General features: G+C 35.3%; 1 protein-coding gene across 10 annotated transcripts in view; it reads right to left on the bottom strand.

Moving 5' to 3' along the window:
- MGAT4C (MGAT4 family member C) overlaps positions 1–26295 on the bottom strand; it is a 668022-nt gene that overhangs the window by 180089 nt on the left and 461638 nt on the right. The gene's annotated exons all lie outside the window — the stretch shown is intronic.

The raw sequence follows: 26295 nt of genomic DNA, 5'->3' as shown, positions 1-26295 counted from the left end.
TTTAACTAAAAAAATAGATGCTCATAGTGCTAGTAGAGTTTTGATTCTAGGGATCATGTTTCATTTTTATTATTTTCTTATTGAAGTATATTTAACAAAAACATTATATTAGTGTTAGTTGTACAGCATAGTGATTCAACATTTATACACCTTGTGAAGTGGTCAACACAAGTCTAGTAACCATTTGATACTGTACAAAGTGGTTACAATATTCCTGACTATATTTCCTATGTTGTACATTACATTCTCATTGTTATTTATTTTAAAACTGGGAGTTAGTACCTCTTAATCACCTTCACCTTTTTCACCCCTCCTCCACCCCTTCTTATGACAACCATGTTTGTTCTCTATATCTATGATTCTGTTTTGTTTGTTCATTTTTTATGAATATGTATATACATGTAAATATATATATGCACATATATATATATGAAATCATATGGTATTTGTCTCTTTATTTGACCTATTTCACTTAGCATAATACCCTCTAGGTCTATCCATGTTGTTGCAAATGGCAAGATTTCATTCTTTTTATAGCTGATTAATATTCTACTATATATATATACCACATCTTCTTTATCCATTCATATATTGATGAACATTTATGTTGCTTCCATATGACATAGATTGTAATTAATGCAACAATGAACATAGGGCACATACACTTCTACAAATTAGTGTTTTAGATTTCTTCAGAAAAATATCCAAAAATGAAATTTCTGGATCATATAGTAGTTCTATTTTTATTTTTTGAGGAACTGCCATCCTGTTTTCCATAGTGGCTGCACCAATTTACATTCTCACCAACAGTGCATGTGGGTCCCCTTCTCTCCACATCCTCACCAACCTCTGTTATTTGTTGCTTTTTTTATAATAAGCCATTCAGACAGGTGTATGAGGTGATATTTCACTGTGGTTTTGATTTCATTTCCCTGATTATTAATAATGTTGAATATCTCTTTATGTGTCTATTAAGTATCTATATGTCTTCTTTGGAAAAAAAGTCTATTTAGGTCTTCTATCCATTTTTTAATCAGATTTTTTTGAGGTTGAGTTTTATGAGTTCTGTATATGTTTTAGATATTAATCCCTTATTAAATATATTATTTGCAAATATGTTTCCCCATTCAGTGTGTTGCTTTTCTTTTTGTTGATGGGTTTCCTTTACTGTGCAAAAGTTTATTTATTTATTTTAGTTTTATTTAGCCCCTTTTGCTTATTTTTGCTTTGGTTGTCCTTGCCTGAAGAAACATAGGCAAAATATATTTCTAGACCAACTACATTTTGATTATAAAAAACAACAATTTACTGAGGCTTTAAAAAGGATATAAGAAAATTGGATAGCCCTAAAAAGAAAGAACTAAGTTAGGCAGGTAAGAAAACAATAGTTACCGAGTGAATGAGGGCTTGATCTCTGTATTATGCTACACTGTTCATTACCCGAAAGTTATAAGCAAGCTAAGTGCTGTCTGGGCTAGGAAGGTGACAGCAGGCATCTGGCTTTTGGGGCAGAAGTGTTGGCAGGATACAATGAGTTTTAATCACAAGGGAAAGTCATGTTTAAGTGTAAATCTCTGAAATTTTTAAAAATATTTTTCTTTCCCTTCTTCTTTCTTCAATTTTACTTCCCATTCATTGGATGTTCTCCCCCTTTCCTTCTGTCCCCTGCTTCTCACCTCTCTCTCCCTCCCTCTCTCTCCACACCCCCCCCTCATAATACCCTGCACTCCCTCCCTCCTTCCCTTTACCTTACCCCACCCCATTAAGGACCCGTTATTAACTGTATATTATGTGAAAAGCATAAAAATTCATACATATACTGTATTTTAAAATATTTCTCAAGAAATATTCACCAGTTGCCTTCCATGTGACTGCTAAACCCATGGCACTGATAACCCAATCAAACAAGGAAGGCAAAGATATAAAAAAACAAATGACAAGTTAAACTTTGAGTATATACTAAGGGGACTAAACAGTAATGTGAAATCTAGAAGAGTCTTCACAGGTATAGAAAAAATACAACTAATGGAGAAGGGGAGAGCAAGAACAACAGGTGTATAAGAAGATGATTTGCTAGTAGGTATATAGTACATGCCGGATGCCAGCTAAGTACTCTAAATGCAGCAAATCACTTAAATCTCACAATCATACAATAATTTTGTGTTGGATGAAAGGTCATAAAGTTAAAATATGTCAAATTTTGGAAAAAAGTATTGATAAGAACTTCAACCTTTGTCCTCCATGGAATGAAGAATTAATGAGCATTTACAACTCATCCAATTCACTAATATTTATTTTTAAATAACACTTATTTGAAATACAAGAAAACATGGATATAGTAAGAATCACATTATTTATAGCATATATTATCAATTAATACTAAACAATCAAACAAAGAAATTGGACTACCTTAAGTTAAATCAATGATGAAGTCCATTTTAGGTTTTTTCTACAAATCTTATAATTGACCAATATGACCATAACGTCTCCCTCTGCTTGACTAAACTTTTTAAAAGGCTTCTTTCTGCCTCTGTGCCCCTGACCTCCCCCTCTCTTCATCCCTTACAGAATCCAGATGGCCTAACTATAAAGATTCTTTCTTTTCTTAGAGAATTTATTTTAGAAAACTTGTCATTGTAAATCCTTTCTCTTCCCCTTTTGATGGGAAATCTTTTTTAAAAGATTCTTGCCCTGTAGAAGCTTTTTATTTTGATGTAGTCTCATTTGTTTATTGTTTTCTCTTGCCCTAGGAGAGGTATCGGCAAACATATTGCTACAAGAGATGTCTGAGATTTTGCTGCCTATGTTTTCCTCTAAGATTTTTATGGTTTCATGTCTTACATTTAAGTCTTTTATCCATTTTGAATTTACTTTTGTGTATGGTGTTAAGTTGGTGGTCTAGTTTCATTTTTTTGCATGTACCTGTCCAATTTTCCCAGCACCATTTAATGAAGAGACTGTCTTTACTCCATGGTATGTTCTTGCCTCCTGTGTCAAATATTAATTGAGTGTAGTGTCTTGGGTCAATTTCTGGGTTCTCTGTTCTGTTCCACTGGTCCAAAAGCTTCTGCACAGCAAAAGAAACCATCAGCAAAACAAAAAGAGAGCCCACTGTATGGGAGAACATATTTGCCAACTACACATCTGATACAGGGTTAATATTCAAAAAATATAAGGAACTCATACAACTTAACAAAAGGAAAACACACAATCTAATTGAAAAATGAGCAAAGGACCTAAATAGACAATTCTCCAAAGAGGACATACAGATGGCCAAGAGACATATGAAAAATGTTCAAACTCACTAATCATCAGAGAGATGCAAATTAAAACCATGGTGAGGTATCACTTCACATCTGCCAGAATGGCTCCCATCAACAAATCAACGAACAAGTGTTGGCGAGGGTGTGGAGAAAGGGGCACCCTAGTACACTGTGGAGGGGGGAGAATGCAGACTGGCGCAGCCACTATGGAAAGCTGTATGGAGTTTCCACAAAAATTTAAATATGGAACTGCCATTTGACCCAGTGATCCCACTTCTAGGAATACATCCTAAGAAACCTGAAACACCAATCACAAAGAACTTATGCACCCCTATGTTCATAGCAGTGCAATTTACAATAGCTAAGATCTGGAAACAGCCCAAGTGCCCTTCAGTAGATGAGCGGATAAAAAAGCTGTGGCACATTTACACCATGGAGTACTATGCAGCTGAAAAAAGAAAGATCTCTTACCCTTTAGGACAGCATGAATGGAACTGGAGAGTATTATGCTAAGCAAAATAAGCCAGTCAGAGAAAGACAAGTACCACATGATCTCACTCATATGTGGAATATAATAAAATAAACTGGTGAACAAAATAGAGACAGAGAAGCATGGAATAGACTGAGTGATCTCAGAGGGAAGACAGGAGTGGGGGAGTGGGTGGGGAGAGATTAACCAAAGAACTTCTATGCTTACATGCATAACCTATGGACACAGACATTGGCATGGGAAAGGCCTGAGGGTGAGGTGGGTGAGGGGATCAGTGGGAGAAAAAAGGGGACATCTGTAATACTAAAGATAAAATAACAAATAAAAAATAAATTAAATAAATAGAAAGATTCTTGCCAAGTTTATAATCCAGGATTGTCTTTCTCAAGAACCTGAGAGGACTCCCTTTAAATTGTAATTATCAAGGACACAGTGTTCCAATCTCCCAGTCTCTGGAAAAGTATCATCCTAATGAACTTGCAAAGGTCAGAGCCTCATTCCAAGTTGCAAAATTATCTCTTGTCATGAAGATACAAGGGAAATTTACTTTTCCTTTGGGCAGAACCAGTTAGCAAACACAAACGGCCTCTACCCCTGTACCACAGTTCTTAAAACTCTCTAGCCTTTAGTTTCAGGAGAATTGGGTTCAGACAATTAGCAGATATCTGGTTCTATCCATAACATCCGTGGAGGCATTTTGTCCATGCCAAATAGATTTTGATATTTGGACCTGTCCAAAATGTCAAAGCTTAACCTCCCTGGGTTCAAATAACTCATAACATTTATTTCCATTTTTGGTATACAAGATTAATAAATAACAAATACTATTATGTTTTATTGGTCCAATAATTGTGTTGTGGCTAGATTGCTAATAATAACACTTCTTGCCTGGATAGCCTATCTGGTAATGGCAGATGGGGTTCACTAGGTGAATTGGGATTCTAACCTTTCATAAGAGCAAGATTTATATAAATTATGGACCAAATGTGTCCATGGGAATTTTGGACAGGATGAAATTTCAAGCACCTTCTGGCATGGACTGAATGTCTCTGAGAAAAGTTTTGGACAGAACCAAATGCCCTGCAAGGGTTTAGACTGCATCCCTTATTGCAATAGCCTAGGATAGTCTTTTTTACCTACTTAACTTTGTTCAGTATAATTTTTGCTTTGATATAATTATAATCCCTTAAACTCTGAAGATAGTAACATTTTGTAGAGTAAATCTCTGGATTTGATTTAATCCAAAAATTTTGAATTCCAACTCTATATTTAATGCTCTTAAGTAGCACATTAGTTATCTCCCAAAACTAGATCTACTCAGGTGGCTAATAAGAGTCTACATATGTATAAATTTGATAACTAAAAATTCACTATTTCTTCTTTAACAGCTTTATGTGTTAGTTTCAAAACTACTTTTAATTTTTATGAAACTTTTAATCTAAATCTTGCATTAAAATGACATTACATTTTCTTAATGAGAATATTCCTATCCTTATGCATAAGAACCTTGCATTAATAGGTTTTTATTAGATCCTTCCTATAATTGAAGAAAATTGGCTTAACAAAAGCTGATGACATTCTGTCCACCTAATTCTTAGAGAAGCTTATATTTCTTTTCTTTTTTTTTTTTTTTTAATATATCTTTATTGATTTCAGAGAGAGGGAAGGAGAGGGAGAGAGAGAGAGAAACATCAGTGATGAGAAAGTCGTTGATCGGATGCCTCCTGTACGCCCCCGATTGGGTATTGAGCCCTCAACCCGGGCATGTGCCCTGACCGGGAATCGAACTCCAATCGCCTGGATCCTAGGTTGATGCTCAACCGCTGAGTCACGCCTGGCTGGGCAAGCTTATATTTCATAATCACCAATATGATACAATATTAACAAGTTACATTATTTTTTCTCTAAATGTAGATTGTACTTCATGGAAGTAGCAAGACATATAATTAATAATTTACATTGCGTTAAAGTCAGATACCCTTCTGTAAAAAAAAAATCTGTATAGTGAATTTAATTGTATACTGTCATTTATGATTTATTATTAGTAATACCTTTAAAGCCACAATCTTATTAGTATTCTTTATCACTTTGTATCTATTTTCTTCTAAGGAAAATATGAACAGAATATCACAACTTTAAAAAATATAGGTATTTATTTATTTATTTATTTTTATTTATTTATTTATTATTTTAAAAGGAGGCAAGAAGGGAGAGGGAGAGAGAAGCACTGGTAGGGTCTTCCACCCTGACTACAGAGCAAAGCCACTAGCTGGGTATGTGCACTGACCAAGAATCAAACCGGGCTACCTTTTGGTGCATGGAACAGTGCTCAACCAACTGAACCACACCATCCAGGGCAAGAATATCACAACTTTTGACACAGTTATTGTCATATAATTCTTATATTTAGTTCTAAATTGCAATACATTTTAGCAACTTTCAACATTCTTGAAATGCTTAGCATCAGCATCATGTTTTAAGACACATGAAATTCTTCCCAACCTCATGTTTAGTTAATTTAACTAACCTTAAGTAAGTCAATCTTTATTTCTCAACTTGGTTGTAATAAAAAATGACTTATATTTTCCATCTTCCCATGGACAAAGATTCAAAAGCAAGCCCAAGTATTAGCAAAAAAGAGAGGCATGAGAATAAGGTATCCCATGTGGCACAAATTAGAAGGTGAATTTTCTTCTTCAGAGTTCTAAAATTCCAAGTTCTCAGTTCTCTATTCCACAGTCACCAAAGATGAATGTGAGAAAGAGATTCGTTATTCTATCAACAGCAACAAACAAATCCTCTTGGGTAAGAGTTTTGGAATAACATTTCTGGGCTTCAGGTAGAAATTCAAAATACTTTCACTCATCTGCCTTCTATCTTGCTGTTTAATAATTACACAGGTCATGACTCAAAGATAAAGACTAAAATTTTAACTTCAACTTTCACTTTTCTTTTTCTTGAAATCCTTTTGTTCTCCACATTATCTACCTAGCCCATTAATCCCCATGTCCTATCAATTTCAGAATATTCCATTTGAATAAAGGATTTTATACACAGATAAATACACTCAAGACAAGTTTAGTAGACAATTGTAACTTAGGTGTTTCTATTTTCTTCAATACATATGTCCTAATCAAGTTGTGATGTTAATCTTTACCTTCAATATAAATCCCTTTTAAATGTCTATATTTACTTGGGGGTAAAGACTGGCTTGCTGGTGCAATGTTCTGCAACTATCTGACAACAATGTGCAGAACTGTAGTAAACAAAACTGTGAGTAATAAATCAGTTGACTATAAAGAACTGTGATGTGAGATGTAAGCTTCTGTTTTATTTCCCTTGTTGGCAGCTTTCCTATCCTGAAGCTGGCATCATCTGACATTCACCCAGCAAGCTCAGTTTTAGTCCAGGTTCAGGAACACTCCAGACACAATCCTCATTAATTTCTTGAGTTCTAGCCCACTGGCTTCCAACTAGGAATTTAAAAAAATCACTAGAAATATTAATAAACTATTTTCAATGTCTAATGAACAATTAGCATTTATCTTTAAAGTGTAATTTACCCATAAGCCAAACAGTGTCAAATGTCTTTGCATTTGATTGGAATTATATCAATTATATATATTTCCATTTTACCTCAGATTTTACTCCAGAGTAATTCTTATCTTGATTTTGGATGTTTACTTGATTACTTTGTCTCTCTCAGGGTTATATACTGTTAAACCTGCCTCATTCATTTGACAGATAATTGAAGAACAATTAATATATTCCAGAACTTGTACTAGGCACTGGGGATAAAGAAATAACAAGCTTCATGTTGCTTTTGGTCTGTCTATAATCTAATTGGAGAGGGAGGTAAGCCAACAATTATGCCACAGAGTGATAAGTATATCAACAAAGTTCTATAACAGTTACATTAGAACAGAGAGCCAACTCAGAATGAGCAGAGATTCGGAGCAACACAGGGCAATATACCTCTTTGCTTCCATTTGTCTTTGGGGGAAAAAAGAATTGTAGCTATTTTCATTTTCAATGTGTTCTTCTTGTCTTTAATTGCTTGTTTCTTCAATGTCTTTCCATTCCTTCTACTAGTTTCTTTTGCTCACCATACCCTGGCTACAGAGGAACTGACACAAACAAGTGTTTCTTCTCTTTCTACTTGACTTTACCCTATTTTTGTATCTGTTGGAAAGTGAGTCCAGTTGATGTGATCTCAACCATTTTCTTTTGTCTGTTAAAGTAGAATTCTTTCAGAAACTATACGCAGATCTATGTTTAGTCCCTGAAATTTTAACTATTGTGTGTCTTAGGAGTTAATAATAGTCCTGAATCTTTCCAGAGCTTTATACTTCTTCGATGAGCCAAAAAAGTCTTATGCTATCTCTTAACATTTTCACCAAAGAAAGAAATTAATTGCCTTCTTAAATGTAAAGGTTCTAAGCCTAGAAGTCTTATTCCTTTATGGGTAGTATGGAGGTGAGAAAGTAAAAGAAAGAATAGCCTTCTAATTTTCATATCCACCGATGTATCCTTTTAAAAGTAAGTATAGGCTTTCCTCTAATTAAATAGCTCTTCATCAAACTACCTACAAAAAAAAGAAAAACAACCTAACATCCCCATCTAATCCACCCAAGGACAGTGAGTATTATATCAAATTTCTTATAAAATACTTATTTTATTATTACAATTTTTGGCTTCAGAAAATATATGTGTTTGAACAAAACAGAATCAATAAAAAGTAAATACAACCATTCTCTGACAGTAAAAAATATATACATACATATATATATGTATATATATATATATATATATACACACATATATATATATATCACTGTGACATTATGATGCTAGAACCCAAGGTAAACAAGTGAACATAGAAGAAATTTTAATAATTGTATTTATCAATTTTTACTTTCACTACCTAATTGATATTTTAATATGTTTATATTGCAGATAGTTGTATGAAAGCTTTAAATAGTTATTTTTAAAAGTTAAAGAGACACTCATTGCTTGTTAGTGAGATTATTGTTTTGTAAGTTGCAACAAATTTCCTTCCATGGTCTGTACCTTTAAAAATAATCATTAAACAGTGTTCTGTCGATTCAGTTTGACATGGTTCCCCATGGGCTTCAGGGTGTGACATCTCCTTTACCAGTTCAATACTTAAACTCCTGGAACATTAGTTTTGTGTGCTGAAGGATAAGAGAATTTGTGGCTGGAGGATATTTTTTTAATTTTAAACTTGAGATTTCCTGATAACTTGCCTTTCTGGTTTTTGGTGTCAATGATCTAAATTAACAGATCAACTGGGGACAGAAACATGCACTTGTCAGTTCTTCCCCAAAATGAGTCTGAGTCTTAATGCTGATTCCCAAGAACTGCTGCTGCTCGTCCTATTCAAGGCCTCCCCTACTGGGGACCACTGTAGTATGCTGATTGATTCACACATATGGGGCAAAATGACTGCACGGTTGTAAAGTCATGGTGGTACCATATGGTTGGTCAAGTAAATAGACTCCTCTTTGTCATTTAATAAAATAGTTGTAACCCCACAGTGAAAAGAAATAGAGGGTGATAGATACCACACTGTGTTCTTTGACTGTTATATGTAGTAGTTATGTCATTACTTAAAGAACAAACTTAAAAGACAACGATCATGAGAGTTTATGGTTAATGGTTCTCTAGCACAGATTAATTAAAGAAAAAACAACTAGGAAATGAATCTGAAAATACATTGAGACACTAGCCATTTTTAATTCAAAAGTTATATGTACCAATATTCATATATTCCATATCCATATGGAAGGATTATATGACACATGCTTAAAAAGGGCTTTTGCACATTCATGTCAAAATTAAAAGTAAAGAAGACCCATTGGTGCAGTTTGAAAATGAGAGAAATAAGATTATATGGAGCTAGAAAAAGATACATTTTAGATCAAGTTTTAATTTTATCTCTCTGAGACTGGATAAAGTCAAATCCCCGTCACTCCTTTACCAGACTATTATTGGAAGTGGTCTCCCTGCTTCCATTGGGTGCCTGTGTCATCCATTCTCCACCTGGGGGTCTGCACGGTCTTTGTAAAAATGAATTGGGTTCTGCTGCAGCCTTCCTTAAGCTTCCATTGCGATGCAGAGAGAGCTCCACTCTTCTGTGGGCTCCCAGGCTCTACAACATTGTTTCTTGGTCCCACCTCTTTGATCTTACTTCTAACCACTCTTAAAATTGCTTGCTCTAATCCAGATATACTGAATTTATTTCTGTTTCTGCAACTCTCTAAGCTCACTCTTGTTTCTGTGTCTTTGCACCTTTTGTATCCTCTGCATAGATCTTTTCCCTTCTGGATTACGTTTGTCATCCTCCCTAGAGACCAAATCAACAGGGAGACCTTCCCCTAGCAACCCACCTTTAGGTCACCTATGCTAATCAGTTTCTATCACATTATCCCGTTTTATTTTCTTCACAATATTTGTCACTCTTTCATATTTATGTACAGTCTTTCTCCAGCACCTTTTGAAAGTTTTATGAAGTTAGAGATCTTGTCCGTCTTATTCATTACTTTATTCCCTTTGCCTAGAATGCTTGAAACACAGTAAATGCACAATGAATGTTTGTTCAATGATAAATGTAAGTTTCTTTCATTTGGACCCAATGATCTGATTCTACAGGTGGGTCAAATTTCATCATATATGTTTCTTGTGGATTGTGCTTTCAGATTCTGTGATGTCAAAGGGCCTTTTTTTTTTTTTTTTAAATATATCTTTATTGATTTCAGAGAGAGGAAGGGAGAGGGAGAGAGAGAGAGAGAGAGAGAGAGAGAGAAATATCAATGATGAGAGAGTCATTGATCAGCTGCCTCCTGCACGCCCCAGACTGGGGATGGAGCCCACAACCCGGGCATGTGCCCTGACTGGGGAAGAACCTCCATCTCCTGGATCCTAGGTCGATGCTCAACCGCTGAGCCGCGCCCAGCCGAGCTATGTGAAAGGGTCTTCAAGACTTATCTCTGTTTCCTAATCCTGGAATAACACAGGTTTTAAGGTTATCAGGTGGGATGGGATTATTTTCTACAAGAGTGCTACGATTTATAAGATCCTTCTACAATACATTCTGGGATAAATTAAGATATAAATATATTTCAATTAAAAGTAACCCATAGACATATGGATGCCATCCCTGAAGTCCCTCTTCCCACAAGCTATGGATTTTGTATGTGTAAGTTTACATAGACTTCATTTCTAGGGTTTTTAAATCATTTTCTGGCACTTCTTATGTCTGTCTTATTCATTACTTTATTCCTGTTGTCTAGAGTAATTCTTGAAACACAGTAAATGCACAATGAATATTTGCTGAGTGATAAATGTAAGTTTCTTTCATTTGGACCCAATGATCTGATTCTAATGAAAAAAAAAGCAAGACCCTTCAATAAAAAATGAGATATTTGCATAATTCATCTTGTTCAATAGTATATACATACACATATATACATAAACTGGGAATAGTATTCACAATAAAGATAGTTCAATAGAGATTGCTGTTGCATATAAATTTTTGATTAATAATGTATAAGTCAGAATTAGAAATTCTCAAAGAAATCTGTTCTAGTACACATCACACAGGCATAATCCATGGTATAAAACAAAACAAAATAAATAAAAGCTCTCTGAGACAGGAAAAAGGAGATCAGAAATACATGTCTCTTCTTTAAAAGAGAATCAGTTGTAATTTCATGAAATCTATAGTGTAGATCACATAGAACCGAAAGTATATTTAAAAATCAAGTGTAGTACTTTTAGTGTATTCCTTTGTGCAGAAAAAAAACCAAATTAGCTTTTAAACTAAACAATGAGCTTTGGTTAACTGCAAATCAAATTGAAACAAAGGACTCAAGTAAGACTGAATTTCATTATATTCTGTTCGCCATCAAAAGTGACAGATTTTACCATTTTCCTGTCATTGAATGAAAGAAGAAAAAATGTTTCTTATTGTCCCATTGTTTTTTTGTAAAGCCTGTTTCTATCCATCTAAATTATACCTTTATATTTTCATGGAAGTCAACGTTTGAATAGCATGTTTGAATTAATTATGGAACACCATCAAAAAAGAAAAAAAAAAACTGCAAAAAAAATTTTACTTAATTTTAATCTCTTCAGAAATAATTAAACTCAAAATGAACTTTTAAGATTTGAGAATCTTATTATTATTGTTATTCCATTCTCACCTTCTAGGTTTTTTTGTTTGTTTGTTAGTGTTTCTTAAAATCTATACATACCACAGTCGAGACTTGCATTTTTGAACTGGCACTTTCCTTTGTTCAGATGTTAACAGGAATATTAAATAAAAGTGCTTATAATAATTTCGCATTTTAAATACAACATACAATTTTAAGTACAAATTTACTATGCAAATTTGTTGGCATTCACTGAATTAAATAGTCATTGAATTAAGTTGTGGTTGGAGGGAGAAAACAAAACAAAACAAAATCACCTGCATGTAATAATGGATCTATGTCATTTTATAATGTACACTAGTTTACCAACAACTACTAAGATATAATAGCCTCATGTGAGGAATACACAGTCTGTTGGCAGAAAGGAAAGAATTGTATACAATATAATAAGTGCTATGATAGAAGCAATTTTAGGGTTTGTACAAAAAAGGCTTCCTGGAATTTAAATTGAGGTTTTAAAATGATTAAAATTATATAGTTCTCATATCAAAATAACAGAATGTTCAAAGACCTCAGTTGTGAGATATATTTGAAGAGCAAGAAAAATTTCATGTAGCTGAGATACAGTATATGAAGAGGGATTCTTGGGAATTTGTATTTACTGGTGAGAAACTCTTTTGCTCATATCCCTTCTTTCTTAATATCTGGAAATAATTCAATTCTGGTTAAAGTTATATCTTTATCTTCTTAAGTCTCTAACATTTCTTATCTCTCTTCTCAGTCTCAACTTATCTCCTTGTTTCTTATTTCACTAAAAAATAGGAAAAATCAGAAGAGAACTTTTAGATCCCTGTCCCCCACCTCAACCCAAATCACCCAATCTACCAAGCTACATACATGCTCAATCACATATTTGTCTTCTTCTTGTTAAAGTGAAGGGATCATGTGTCTAAGACCAACCCCTCTACTCAGTGTCTGGGTTTCATCCCCTTACAACATAATCTTGGACATCTATTTTGCCACTGGTTTCACTCTTTCTCTTTAGTGTTATGGCAATCCTTTTTTCTCTCTACTCCGATATTCACATCAAAATACAGATACTATGTAATGTCTCCCCCTTCAAAAAAGAACTTCCTCTGACTTCACAATTCATTTCAACTAGTGCTCCATTTCTCTGCTCCCATTTATAGAAACACACACACACAACACAACACACATACACAAAGAGCGGTCTATATACATTATTTAACTTCTTTTCCCACTCTTTTTAAACTCCTTCCAAATAAGCTTTGTTACCCTTACACCATGAATATATTCCTGTCAAAGTCACTAATTGCCTCAAGGTCATGAAATCCAATGGTCTTTTTTATTATTCCAGTTCTTGATAAACTCATATTTTATTTTAGTTGATGTATTTTTTTAATTGCTCTGTAGTTCAGTGCTTTTATGGTAACAGCACTCTGTAGAAAATACAATTGAGAAAATTTAATATTGCAATTGGAGTTGCATTCACAGCAATTGCTAAGATACTCCTATTGTGTGTAAATTCCCAGGTGTTTACATAAAAATCCATCAGAGCAGAATAATGCTCAAGATTTTAAAGATCTGAAAATAAGGTAGTATTTTTCATCATCTCTATAGTTATTAAAACTTCTTATTTTGTATTTCTACTACTTTTAAAAAATATATGTCTATTCATTTCAGAGAGATGAAGGGAGAGGGGGAGAGAGAGAGACAGAAACATCAGTGATGAGAGAGTCATTGATCGGCTGCCTCCTGCACACCCCCTGCTGGGGATCAAGCCTACAATCTGAGCATGTGCCCTGACCAGGAATTGAACCGTGATCATCTGGATCATAGGCCAGTGCTCAACTGCTGAGCCATGCCGGCCAGGCTCTGCTACTTTTAATTGAAATGAAATACATTTAACCGCTTCTTCTTTGTTTTCTTTATTCAATACCAAAAATGTCATCGGTTCCTTTCTCTTCCTCTCTCAGTGAACACTTCTCAGTCTCCTTTTCCAGTTCTTCCTCTTTGTCCAAATTCCAAATCATGGAGTGGCCCAGTACTGAGTCTTCAGCTAGAATCTTTATCTACATGCTATTCCAGAATTCAGGCACTAGGTATCACATTCATTTCTCCAATCAGTCCATGCCACAATCACTTCTCACCTGATCTATCACTTGCACTTGCTCTTTTCACTACACCCCTAAAGGCCTCCTTCTGTTTCAGGATCGCCTACCTCCAGGCACCTTCACTCTGTGCCCAGAATACCCTTACTTAGAGGTTTGGATGTCACTTCTTCCACATCTCAGAACAAAAGTTATCATGTCAGAGAGATCTTGATATAATATATTACCTAAAATAAGCATTCTCTCCCCTTACCCTGCTTTATTTTCTTTCCAACACTTGTCATGACTGATGCAATTATTATTTTTTTTCCTATATTCACTAGAATGCAAGGCATCACAAGAGCCGAGTTTGTTGTTTTCCACTTTATCTCCAGAGTTTAGAACTCCACCTAGAACAGAGTTGCTACTGAAAAAATTCTTATTAAATTATCATACAAGTCACAAAATGGGATGAGAGGGAAAGAAAGCTGATTTAGTTCTCCAAAAGAGGCGGGAATAAGAGGAAACTAAGACTGAGACTGAAACAATCATTTACACACAGCTGGCTTTAGTGCGTTGGAATTCTAATTAAGTATTCAAAAATTCATAGCTCTTTCTTAGAGACCATGTTGGACTTTTATCTTTTTCTTTTGCTAAACTGAGTTTTCTTTCCATTGGCAGGAATGGCAGATGGGGCCTTTCAATTTCTGAAAATAAACATGTTATTGGTGGTAAATTGTTTTAGGTATAAAATGTAACCTCTTGAATACTTACTTCCTTAAATCCCCACCTTTCTCCTCATGCACACACACAGTCCCAGCTCTCTGGCGTACACACAATATAAATGTCTGAAAATGTTCTAGATCACTTGATAACAAGGTTCAAGCACTCATAGTAAATCTCCTGCACTGCTGTCTTCACCAGATAGGCATTGCTTCCTTTGTATTATAACAGTTGCTTAACTTCAGTGTTTTAAAACAAGTCAGATTATTTTAGACTTTACATATAAAAATTAAAATGGGAGTGAGAAAACTCAATATTGAAAACGATGTCCACTTCTATGGACCCAAACAGGGTTACAACTAATATGCAAGGGAGCAAAAGTTCAAAGAAGTGGTGTAAAAAAGATAATTATGTTCTTACTGGAGCCCAAGGCATACTCATACAGTCATGTGCAAAATGAGGATACATTCTGAGAACTTAGTCGTTAGGCAATTTTGTCTTCTGTGAACATCATAGAGTGCATTTACACAAAACTAGATAAGATAACCTATTATTCCTAGGGTACAAACTTGTACAGCTAGTTATCATACTGAATACTATAGGCAATTGTAACACAATAGTATTTGTGTATCTAAACATATTCAACATAGAAAAGGTAAAGTAGGGCGCATGGTGCAGTGTGTAGATGATGTTTTATTGAGTTGTACACTTGAAACATGTATGGTTTTGTGAACCAATGTCACCCCAATAAGTTAAGCAAAAAAATAAAAAGTGCAGTGAAAATATGGTGTAAAAGATTAAAAATGGTACATGTCTATAGTGCACTTACCATGAATGGAGCTGACAGGACAGAAAGTTGCTCTGGGTGAGTCAGTAAGTGACTGATGAGTAAACGCAAAGGCCTAGGACATTAGTGGACACACTGTAGATTTTAAAATCACTGCGCACTTAAGCTACACTAAATTCATAAAACAACACAAGCTTAAATCAAGTGCAAGAGAAAACGGTGCAATCAAGAGACGTGGAAAGCACAAGATGTATGAGGCTGCTGCCATCGTAACGCTGTAACTGTTTTACAGCAAACTCTTTTAATAAATAGAAAGAGTACACTCTAGAATAGTGATAAGTATAGTGCACTAAATTCATAAACTTATAACAACATTGTTTATATTCATTATCAAGAACTATGTAATGTACATAATTGTATGTGCTATAAGATACTTTTATATGACTCTCAGTACAGCAGGTTTGTTTACACCACCCTCACCACAAACATGTAAAGTAGTGAGTAATGCATTATTTTACAACATCATGACAGATATGATGTCACTAGGCAGTAGGAATTTTTAGCTTCAGTATAACCTTATGGGATCACTGTGGTATATGTGATCTGTTGAGAGAAAAGTCATTATGGGGGGCATGGGTATATTTAGGTTTTGGTTAAAAGCTTGACTGCCTGACAGCAATAATTTTTCTACCATCAATCCAAAGAATGAGTTTATACTATATATCTCAAATCTGTTCCAAATGTTTATACTTTGAATTTCAAAACTATCATGAACTCAAAAATCATCCTTGCCCTGGCCAGTGTGGCTCAGTTGGTTGAGCATCATCATTCTATGCAGCAAGAGGTCGCGGGTTCAATTCCTGGTCAGAGCATGAACCCCACCGAAGACATGATCCTCAATAGGGGGCATGCAAGAGGCAGCTCATTGTTGTTTCTCTCTCATCAATGTTTCTCTCTCTCTCCCTCTCTCTTCCTCTCTTGCTAAAATCAGTAAAAACATATTTTTAAAAATTGTTATGAATGTCATCCTGGAAAATTGAGAATAATGGATGGGATGAAGAGACAAATAAATAGAATTGCTCAGGGCATAAATTATCTCGACCAGGGTTGTTTTGACTACCCTCATTGGTTTCTTTTAAAACTATATCACGAGCAGGTGTATGCATTTTTTTTTTTTTTTTAATGAGAAAGACAATCTAACTTTAGTACAGAAAACTTAAACAGAAAAAAATATAAATAAATTCAGCACCATGACATAAACCTTGTTATTGTTTTAGGGTAAATAATTCCCAATTTTTACCATGCATTTTAAAAACACATATAACTTGTCTGGGTCTATGAGTTTTGTTTGTTTGTTTGTTTGTTGTTTGTTTTTTGCTCAGTGATTACCAGAGGGAAAGGAGGGTTGGGGGAGGTAGAAGACGGTAAAGGGGGGATAAATGGTGATGGAAGGAGACTTGACTTGGGGTGGTGAACACACAATACAATATACAGATGATGTATTAGAGAATTAATTGTATACCTGAAAAATATAATTTTATTGACCAATGTCACCCCAATAAATTCAATAGAAAGTAAAAATAATAAAAACATATATAACTTATGTTTCCTCTTATCATGCTAATGTCAGAATAACACATCCAAATGCCTTTCTCTGGATTACCCTTGCTTGCCCATTTTAGGACCTCATGTCTCCTCAAATTACTCCCCATCTTGTTTTCTTTTCTCCAGGAAATGTCTCAAGTGTATTTATGAAATAGTCTTGCTTCCATTTGGCATCTATCATTTTCTTCCTTACAAGTACTGGCTTGTAATTCTGATACCTTCTGAGACTGCCATGCTACTGTTCTTTCCCCTGGCATGGCTTTGAAGCCTGCTTCAGGCCCTAATAAAGCTGAGATGCTGCCGGGATGTCCTCTACATGCACCTCTCCCAGGAACAATTCCCTTGCACCAATAGTAACTCTGGATGGAGATGTAATGTCCTGGTCATCACCACTGCCCCCACACTCTTCCAAATGTTAGCTTGTGTTCCCAAGGTCTCACCAGATGACCTCAAAAATACTCCTGTACAGAATCTTGGACTCAGGCACAGTTTCTTCAGGATAGAGTAGCTGACATTTCAACTGACTTAGCCTCTCATGTAAATGAATTTTTTACAGATCTAGTATGGTAGTTCTACTATCATGCATCAGATTCTAGTATTTTAACATGCATATGGAATAGGTTCTCAAATTTAGGTCTTTGCTATAGTTATGAGCATATTATATTATCCTGATTGCATTTACTTAACATTACACAATTATCATATTTCATTAGTCTGCATTTGAATGTAATGCTCACAATTTTAATAGCTCAGTATATTTATCTGAGATAGGATTCAGTGCCAAAACAAAGGTGTCTGATCCAAAGGATCCTCTCTCCTGATTTGAAAACATCATTTTGTGTGTATGGTAGGGGAAAGGGGAAATACAATAAAAACTTTGGTTTTACTGTTTTGTAGTGGAATTAAATGATGCAGTAGCACATCAAAAACATGAGCCAGAATCACTTCCCATCTTTACATTAGACTAGAACTTCAGGTTCCAAGTTTCTGACTCGTGACTCTAATATTCCTCGCATGCCTCTCTCTTCAAGTACAATAACATGCTGTTTCAGGAGATCTTGCCTACGACCTCCTTGCAGGGCTTGTTCACTTCAACAAATATTTATTGAACTGCACTAGGCTTCAAGGGCTGAGTTGGATGTTAGGGGTACAAAGGATAAATACCGCATGGGCAGTGCTCTGAGCCACATGGCTCCAGTTTTCTCTGAAAACGACACATCCACCTCCATCCTTCTATCTACCGACTGTCTTGCAGACAAAAAAGAAGAAATCTAATAGAAAAGGAGGGTGAAACCAAAGGGAATCAATTAGGTTTTCCTCAGGGAAGCTCGTGTGAATGGAAACAGGAAAATCAAAAAAGATCAATGGCCTGGCCTAGCGTGGCTCAGCGATTCAGCGTGGACCTAAGATCCAGGCGATCGGGGTTCGATTCCCGGTCAGAGCACAGGCCCGGGTTGCGGGCTCCATCCCCAGTCGGGGGCGTGCAGGAGGCAGCTGATCAATGACTCTCTCATCATGGATGTTTCTCTCTCTCTCTGTCCCTCTCCCTTCCTCTCTCTGAAATCAATAAAGACATATTTTTAAAAAATCAAAAAGATCAACAGCCTAAAGTACACTGCATTTAGATAATTGTATAGATAATTTTAATTTAAGATGCCTTTTTACAACTATTTTATACCAAATCTCGTACCCTTTGGGACAGGAAAGGTACGAGAAGGACCTGGAGGATATTATGCTAAGTGAAATAAGCCAGGCAGAGACAAACATCACATGATCTCGCTTATATGTGGAATCTAAAGAACTTAATAAACTGATGAACAGAATAGATTCAGTGACATGGAAGCATAGATGAAGCTGATGAATGTCAGAGGGATGGAGGAGGGCGGGTGGGTGGAGGGGGAGAGAGTAACCAAAGAATTTATATGCACAACCCAAGGACACAGACAATGGTGGGGAAAGGGACTGGGGAGGGGGGTGGAAAGGGTCTTTGGGGAGAAAAAGAGACATCTGCAATATTTTGAACAAAACTAAAGTTTATAAATAAATAAATAAAATGCACACAATAAATGATTTTATGAAAATAATTTTTTAAACCAATGAAATAAATATCTTTGGCTTAAATTAAGAGCTTTGAACACTGAAAGAGAGTTTCTAGAGCTGTTAATTAACCAGGGGAAGGCATTAAAATCACTGCTGGGAAAGAAGGAAAAAACAAGTGTAATCTGACATTCACAGGGTTTGTCTGCACTCTCACAGAGTGGACACTCTATTAGTCCCCAATTTTTTCCTCTGAAACAGAAGGAATAAGGGTTTACATTTTTAAAACAGATTTCTTATGCCAATAAAGCTTCATATTTTCTTTTCATGTAAGTAAGACTCCTGTTTAAAACAATACAAACCATTTAGTCAGCAAGCAACAATTAGATGTATGTCATTACAATTCTTATATATTCACCACAGCTAGGAGAATTAATTCTTATTAAGATCAGCAAAGTCAAACTAAACAGACAGAGCCTGTCAACCGAACTCCTCAGGGAAATAATATCCACGAGCTAGTGAATGTTATCAGGGATTATCAAAACCATTGTTCAGAAAACATAAACCTGCGGCTTCTTATGTCAGTGGGATTATGAAAAGTATCTGTATTGAAAAGAAAAAAATAATTAGCTTGATGTTTTTTCCAATTTTGCTTCATATACTATAACTGGTATTATCCGTATATTAATGAGCAACCTGAATATTAAAAACCATAGAAGTTTAAAATATATTGGAAAGCAAATGAATAATACAGTTATAAATAATAATTTAATATATTACAGTTGTATTCTCTCACACGATAATATTGGTATATGTGTTCATAAAATATAATGATACAGATGACTTTAGAAATGCACATTTTTAAAACATACATTGTAGAAATAACGCTTAAAAAAACATTTCTATCAGTGCGATAAGCACAGTTTATTCTGACATTTTTTCTTTCTTCTGGGGAAAATAGTTCAGTTATAGAAATCAGGAACTATAGTTTTGTATCTAATATATTGGGAGGCTATGAGGAATATTAAGATATTTGTGTAGATACAAACACATGCCATTCAAAATTACACTGAGATTCAAGTTGGAAATTAAAGAGAAAGAATGAAGAATATTGTGTGTGCATGTGTATGTGCTTTTGTCTAATGTTTAAATTAGGTTGATTATATTTCAACTTAACACAGTAAATATTTGTGTTAGGTCCCAGAGATAATGGAACCCCAAAACTGCTGTATAGTTTTTAACCTGTAAGTAGCTTGACATATAGTAATGGCATAGGGAGCACAGAATTGGAAACAAAATGGGCATCATACAAGAGATTTTTTTAAAAGGCTTAATTGTTTTTAAGCATAAAATGAATAGCCGTCTGTCAGAAAGTCAGGAAAAGTTTCATGATGAAAGTGATGAAAAATAATTTGCTTATATTTTACTTATATAAGCAAAATGTTAACTTCTATATAATTTGCAGCAAAAAAAACAGGATTGAAAAGCATAATATGATTGTGTAGAAGCCTTTTCAATATGAGCATCACAAAATATTGTTATTGCAGAGCAGAGAGCATGTTTCCTGGACCTCCATCTCCAGTCACCTATGCCCTGGCAACTTCCCATGGAAAGAGAAGATTTAATCTTAATGATTAGAATCTAAGGCATTATAATTTTTCCTTAGTATGAAAGTTCCCCATGAAGGGAGGGATATTTTAAATTTTATTAAATTTATTGAGTTATATTGATTAATATAATTATATAGATTTCAAGTGTACAATTTTATAATATATCATCTGTATATTGCATTATGTAGATATGACTTTGGGTGCTGGGCAGGGAATTTTAGAGGTTATATGTACTGATATATGCCAAGGTCCTAGAACATTCTCTGGTCTAGAGAATAAAAGTACTTTATAAATGTGTGTTGAATGAAGAGGCCCTAAAAATGGTGGTTATTACATGTTTTTAAGTGGTTGTTTCCATTCACTAGACTGTGTGCTATTTGAAGGTAGGAATGGCTTCTTTGTTGACTTTTATAAACACATAGCTGAACTGGGCTATGTTTAAGGTTTTGTAATGAATGGGTGTCAGAAAAAATATTAATGAACAGCCCTACAATCTGCATGAAAAGGGCAAATGTCTTGGCATTTCAAATAGAATAAATTCAAGTAAACAACATACCAGACATTTAAAGAAAGTCAAATAGGTTTTGACCTTTTCAATTTCATTCATCCTTTGACTCAAAGATGTTATTAGCCCTTAAATTACAATGCAGGTGTAAATGAATTTCAGTTCAACTAGTTATCTTCAGAAGGAAACAAAATGTGTCCTGTGTAAGTTATCTAATTATGTAGTAGAAAATCAGAATTTGTCACAAAGGAGAAGCTGATGATGCCAACATGTTGTTATTCTGATCAGGAAAAGGAACTGAAAATATGATAAATGGCACTTTCATGTGCTTATGTGGGAACACTCCTAAGGAAAAAATCCTGAGCCACACAGAAGGAACATCACATGAGCCTCTGCAAGAGGAAGCAAAGGATTTTGAATAATTTCTTTTCCCAGATTTGTAGCAAAGATGTCTCTGGAAATCTGACCTTTAACAGATGACTATATACTTCAAACACTCCCTCTCCCCTCTTATTTTTTTTATTCTTTTAAAATTTTTTTTTTACTTTCTTCCTAAGTTATGTTCCAAATGGGAAAAGTAATTTCCATTACATTATGAACAGGTCATCGCTTCCCTTACTGCATTTTCTCAGGGTCAACAATCATGGGCAGTAATGGACGTCTACTACAGTTGAGGTGGTAGAAGAGTCTGGTCAAATAGAAATAAAAACCTACTAAAAATGAATGCCAGGAGTTTTAGTCTCATTGATGGCTCTGTTAATCAGATATAATGTGTTAGAAATCTATAAAAAGCATAAATCAGATTTCTCCACTAATAGAAACTTTCTAAAACATCCCCTTTAGCAAATTATTTGCTAAGAAGTGGCCCAGATGGTATGTGCCACATCGTTAAAAAGAGAATGTTTCTGTCACCAAGTAATTTTTTACACTAAAAGAGATGACATCCTTAGGCAACACCCTTTAAACATATTTTGATTTCTTCCTTGTGAATTCTCATACACTTGGGGTGTGTGCAAAACTCTTGCTTTATTATATATGTGTACCCAATTGATGGGCTATGTTTGGCCTTTCTAATCTTCTGCCTATCTAAATACCTAAGTAACATTTAGAAGGAAATTGAGTTACTGTGAAACAAAATGTTTAATTAAGCAAAGAATAATCTAATTCTGGAAACTAAATATATACAAGAATCATCATAATCTAAATGCTAATAAATAATGCTTTTATGTCACTAAGTAGAATTGAAAACCTCAGAATCTATGTATTTAGCTTCTTGTGAACATGTGATAAGTAATTTAAAGGGTATTTATATATTGCTTATTCAAAGTACTATTAGATTTACCCAGCTCATAGAGACTGCAAAATTCTAATTTCCACTTTGGTAAGATTTATAATAGCACTCTTTTGCATTTCTATAGAAACGTATAGTTGACAATAATTGTATTTATGCAATCCCAAAACAACCTTCTAACAAAGGCAAATATTAGATGTTGAAAGTGTTTAAATTCAAATCAAAGCTCAAAGCATTTAAGTGACCTGCTAAAGCTTGCCAGTTCAGCAAGGTAGTCCTACTTCTCTGATTATTTGTGGAAGTAATTTTAAAATCCCACATTTATTTAACAAATCAATATAAGCACAATAGGCACTGGGTTTTGTTGTTGCCTCACAAAGAGCTCACAAAATGGCCCAAGAAGTTTCTTCTCAAATAAATTAACATAAGACATATCACCAAGTGTTTCAAGTGTGGTCAGATTTGGAAGGGAAAGCAGTAAAGCAGAGTATTGGAGTGCAAAGGATCTGAGTCCAGTGCATCTTAGTTCAACCCTGACTGGGCTACTGACCATGTATAGCATGGGGCAAAGTAGGTTTACAGTTGTTGTATGGAAAACAATACAATAATTAATAAACAACGATACGGTACAAGAATTTGTGTTTTGTGTACTCACAACTGTAAACCTAATTTTGCCCCACCCTGTAATTATGTTCTTGGACTTTTTTCTCTTTATTCTTCAGGGTTGTTACGTTTTTTTAAATATATAAACATGGGAAAAATTACACTCACCTTAGAAAGCTGTTGTGTGGATGAAGTAAAATAGGTACAAAGTTTAGAAGAGTGCCTACCTATCTGATATACAGAATAAAGGGTGGTCCCTGCCTATCTGGTATTGAGTCAGTGAATGTAAGTATGTACGTATTTAATTATGCAAAGAGGAAAGCAAAAGAAATAGTTGGATAGGCTGGATAATAGGAAATAATGAGGTTCACAGGTGAGAGGTGAGAATTTTTGAATGGCAATGAGGTATTCACTAATGTAGAACATCTATGACTGGCCCCTGTGGGATGCTATTTGATGTTATGTGGAGAAACACTCTCTGCTCCTACACAGAAATAAATACATGATGTTATCTACATGTTAAATGGAAAAGATCTAGCAAACTGTAAGAAAAAAAAGCAAAACCCAAAACAGTTGCGATCCTCAGCAATGGAGTAAGGACTCAGCAATGCAGGTAGTGACAGAAATCCGGTTATTCTGTCCTACTTTTTTAAATCTAGATTTACTCCTTTGTATCATATGTGGTGTAACTGATACCACTGCAAATAACTTAGTTGTGAATAACTGGAAAGGAGCAAAGGGAAGGCCACATGTGACAGGCATGCCATTTGTGCAGCTTTGCCAAGAAGTTGTAGTTTAAGACTCCCCAGGTTTATTCCCTGTAGGTCTCTGGGGGAAGGGACTGGATGGGAAGAACAGACTCATGCCCAGGAAAGCCTGGGCGAAACAGGGAAGGTACTTGTCTACCAGTCACACCTGGGCACGGGTCATTGCCAGAGTAGGCGTGGCCACTGCAAGCCCTGGAAGATCTGGAATATTTAACCCCTAAACGGAGGAGCTCCCTCTCTTGCTCTCCTGTGCTCTCAGTTCCTCTTGGTTGACTCCTGGCTTGTGGGGCTCGCAGGCCCCTGCATTCGCCACAGGGCTCCGAGTGTATGGGCCCCACAAGATGGGCTAATGGGCGGCAACCAGCCTGATGCTGCACTGAGCCTGACTCCACCATGGAAAGGAAACTCAACGCTGGCTTTGCTGTCAGCTCTACTGAATTCCCAGCTGCACTTCTTCCAGGACTGGATTAAGGGAAATGAGACTTTGGAAACCCAGGGATGTTATTCCACACAAATAAAAGTCACTCATCCTCCCCTGCGAGTGTCAGGAATTTCTTCTCCTTGAGTTATTGTAAGGACACCACCCCCAGCACTCAGTGGGGAAGAGAGCACCCCACTTCCGCCAATAACATAACTGTAGGAATTTTGCACAACCAATGCCCTTGCTGTTCAATGTGAATAAGATAGGTTTTAGAAAAGAAGGTGATATTTTGCAAGAAACCATTTTTTCTATAAGCCACTTATATGCCAGAATGTTTTCAAAGAACTATGATAAAGTTTCAGTGCTTATTCCACGAGCGACTAAGAGTCTGGAAGCAACACAGGTGGTTGCTACTCAGCATGTTTAAAGCAAAAGCAATATTGTAGGCTGGCAGACACTTTGATGTTAATGGCACATTAGATTACTCCTCAGACCTTTATTACAAGGACTCCAAAGGTGCTGCCTTTGATAGGTGACAGGCTTGCTGTGTTTCAGTGAGTGGAACCTTTAATCTCCCTCTGAGTTGTTAGGCTTCACTACGGCCCGGATGATTTATTGGTGAATTCTAGGGCATTTTCTTTCTGCTAAGCCTGAAGAGAAGGGTGAGTTAAAGTGTCCTTAATAATAACAGAGCAGAAAAAAAGCAATTTTATTTATTTTATAGTTTGTTCTTTTTATTATGATTAGAAATTTTCTTTCTAAATGTGTAGAGTATGAGCATCTAATGAGATTATAATTTTTGTTTACTGGAATAACGATTTATTCCCTTTGAGCTATATAATCTTTCATGAATTTTTCCTGTAAAATAGAACTCAGTAAGTGTATGTATAAATTATATTTCTAGCATTTCTTACTATTAAAATCAGTTAAACAACAACTCAACTATGTGTTTTTTATTCCATTATGGTTTCAACAAATTTTTAATTTATTTTCTAATATATATGTTTATGAAATATGTATCTTGTAATTGATTAAGTGCTTTTATCTGAAATGACATTCTACTTGCACTATTATCATTTGATAATAATTATTTATTTTCTGTATTCAAAAATAATTCCCGTTATTATAATAACAATAGTAATAACAATAAAAAGGCATAAAATTGTGCTAAGATGAAAACTTACTTAGTACATACAATTCAGTTGCAAAAGCAATCTGATTTGGTTTAAAAAAAATATGCATGCATTTGTCTAATGATATATCTAAAGAACATCCAAAGAAAATACATTTAAACTGAATTATTTCAAATTGAAAGTAATATAACCTCATCTTACACCAATACAGGACCAGCATTAGGGGGAAAACATTACAAGCAAAGAAAACTAAAGGTCTGAATTGATTTTCACAAAATGATAGGCGACCCAAGATGGATAGGCTCGGTGCTTTAAGGGCGTCATTCGGATGCTGGCTGAAGAACGCCTGCGGCCTAAGGCTGCGCTTTGCATGCACGCTGGAGAGGAACTCCCCATCAAGTATGAATCAGTCTGCTGAGTCAGCAGGCTGTTGTGGTTTAAGTATCCTTCTAAATGCAAAATAGGTACCAATCTGTGTCTGGTAAACAGTATATGCAAGCATAAGTCCCAGTTCACACTGACAGCTCTTGGGTACATGGTCAGAATTCTCGGCGACTCGACTCATACATCAGTGCAGAGCTCTTGGCCGACACTAGTTGTCCTCTTTACTTAATGCCTTCTCTTTCTCCCTTCACATTAGTAACTTGAGTTTTGTCTCCCCTTATTTACCTCTAATTCATTCCTAAACCCCATGTTAATTTGTATTTTTCCCACACTCCTCCACTGAAACTGCTATTCCCAAGGTCACCAATCACCTCATTTTTGCTAAAGCCAC

The sequence above is a fragment of the Miniopterus natalensis genome, chromosome 2 (genome assembly GCF_054644295.1).
Source record: "Miniopterus natalensis isolate mMinNat1 chromosome 2, mMinNat1.hap1, whole genome shotgun sequence".
In the NCBI taxonomy this organism is placed as follows: domain Eukaryota; kingdom Metazoa; phylum Chordata; class Mammalia; order Chiroptera; family Miniopteridae; genus Miniopterus; species Miniopterus natalensis.
Note: the sequence above shows the minus strand (reverse complement) of the source record. Positions and strands in the feature narration are given on the sequence as shown.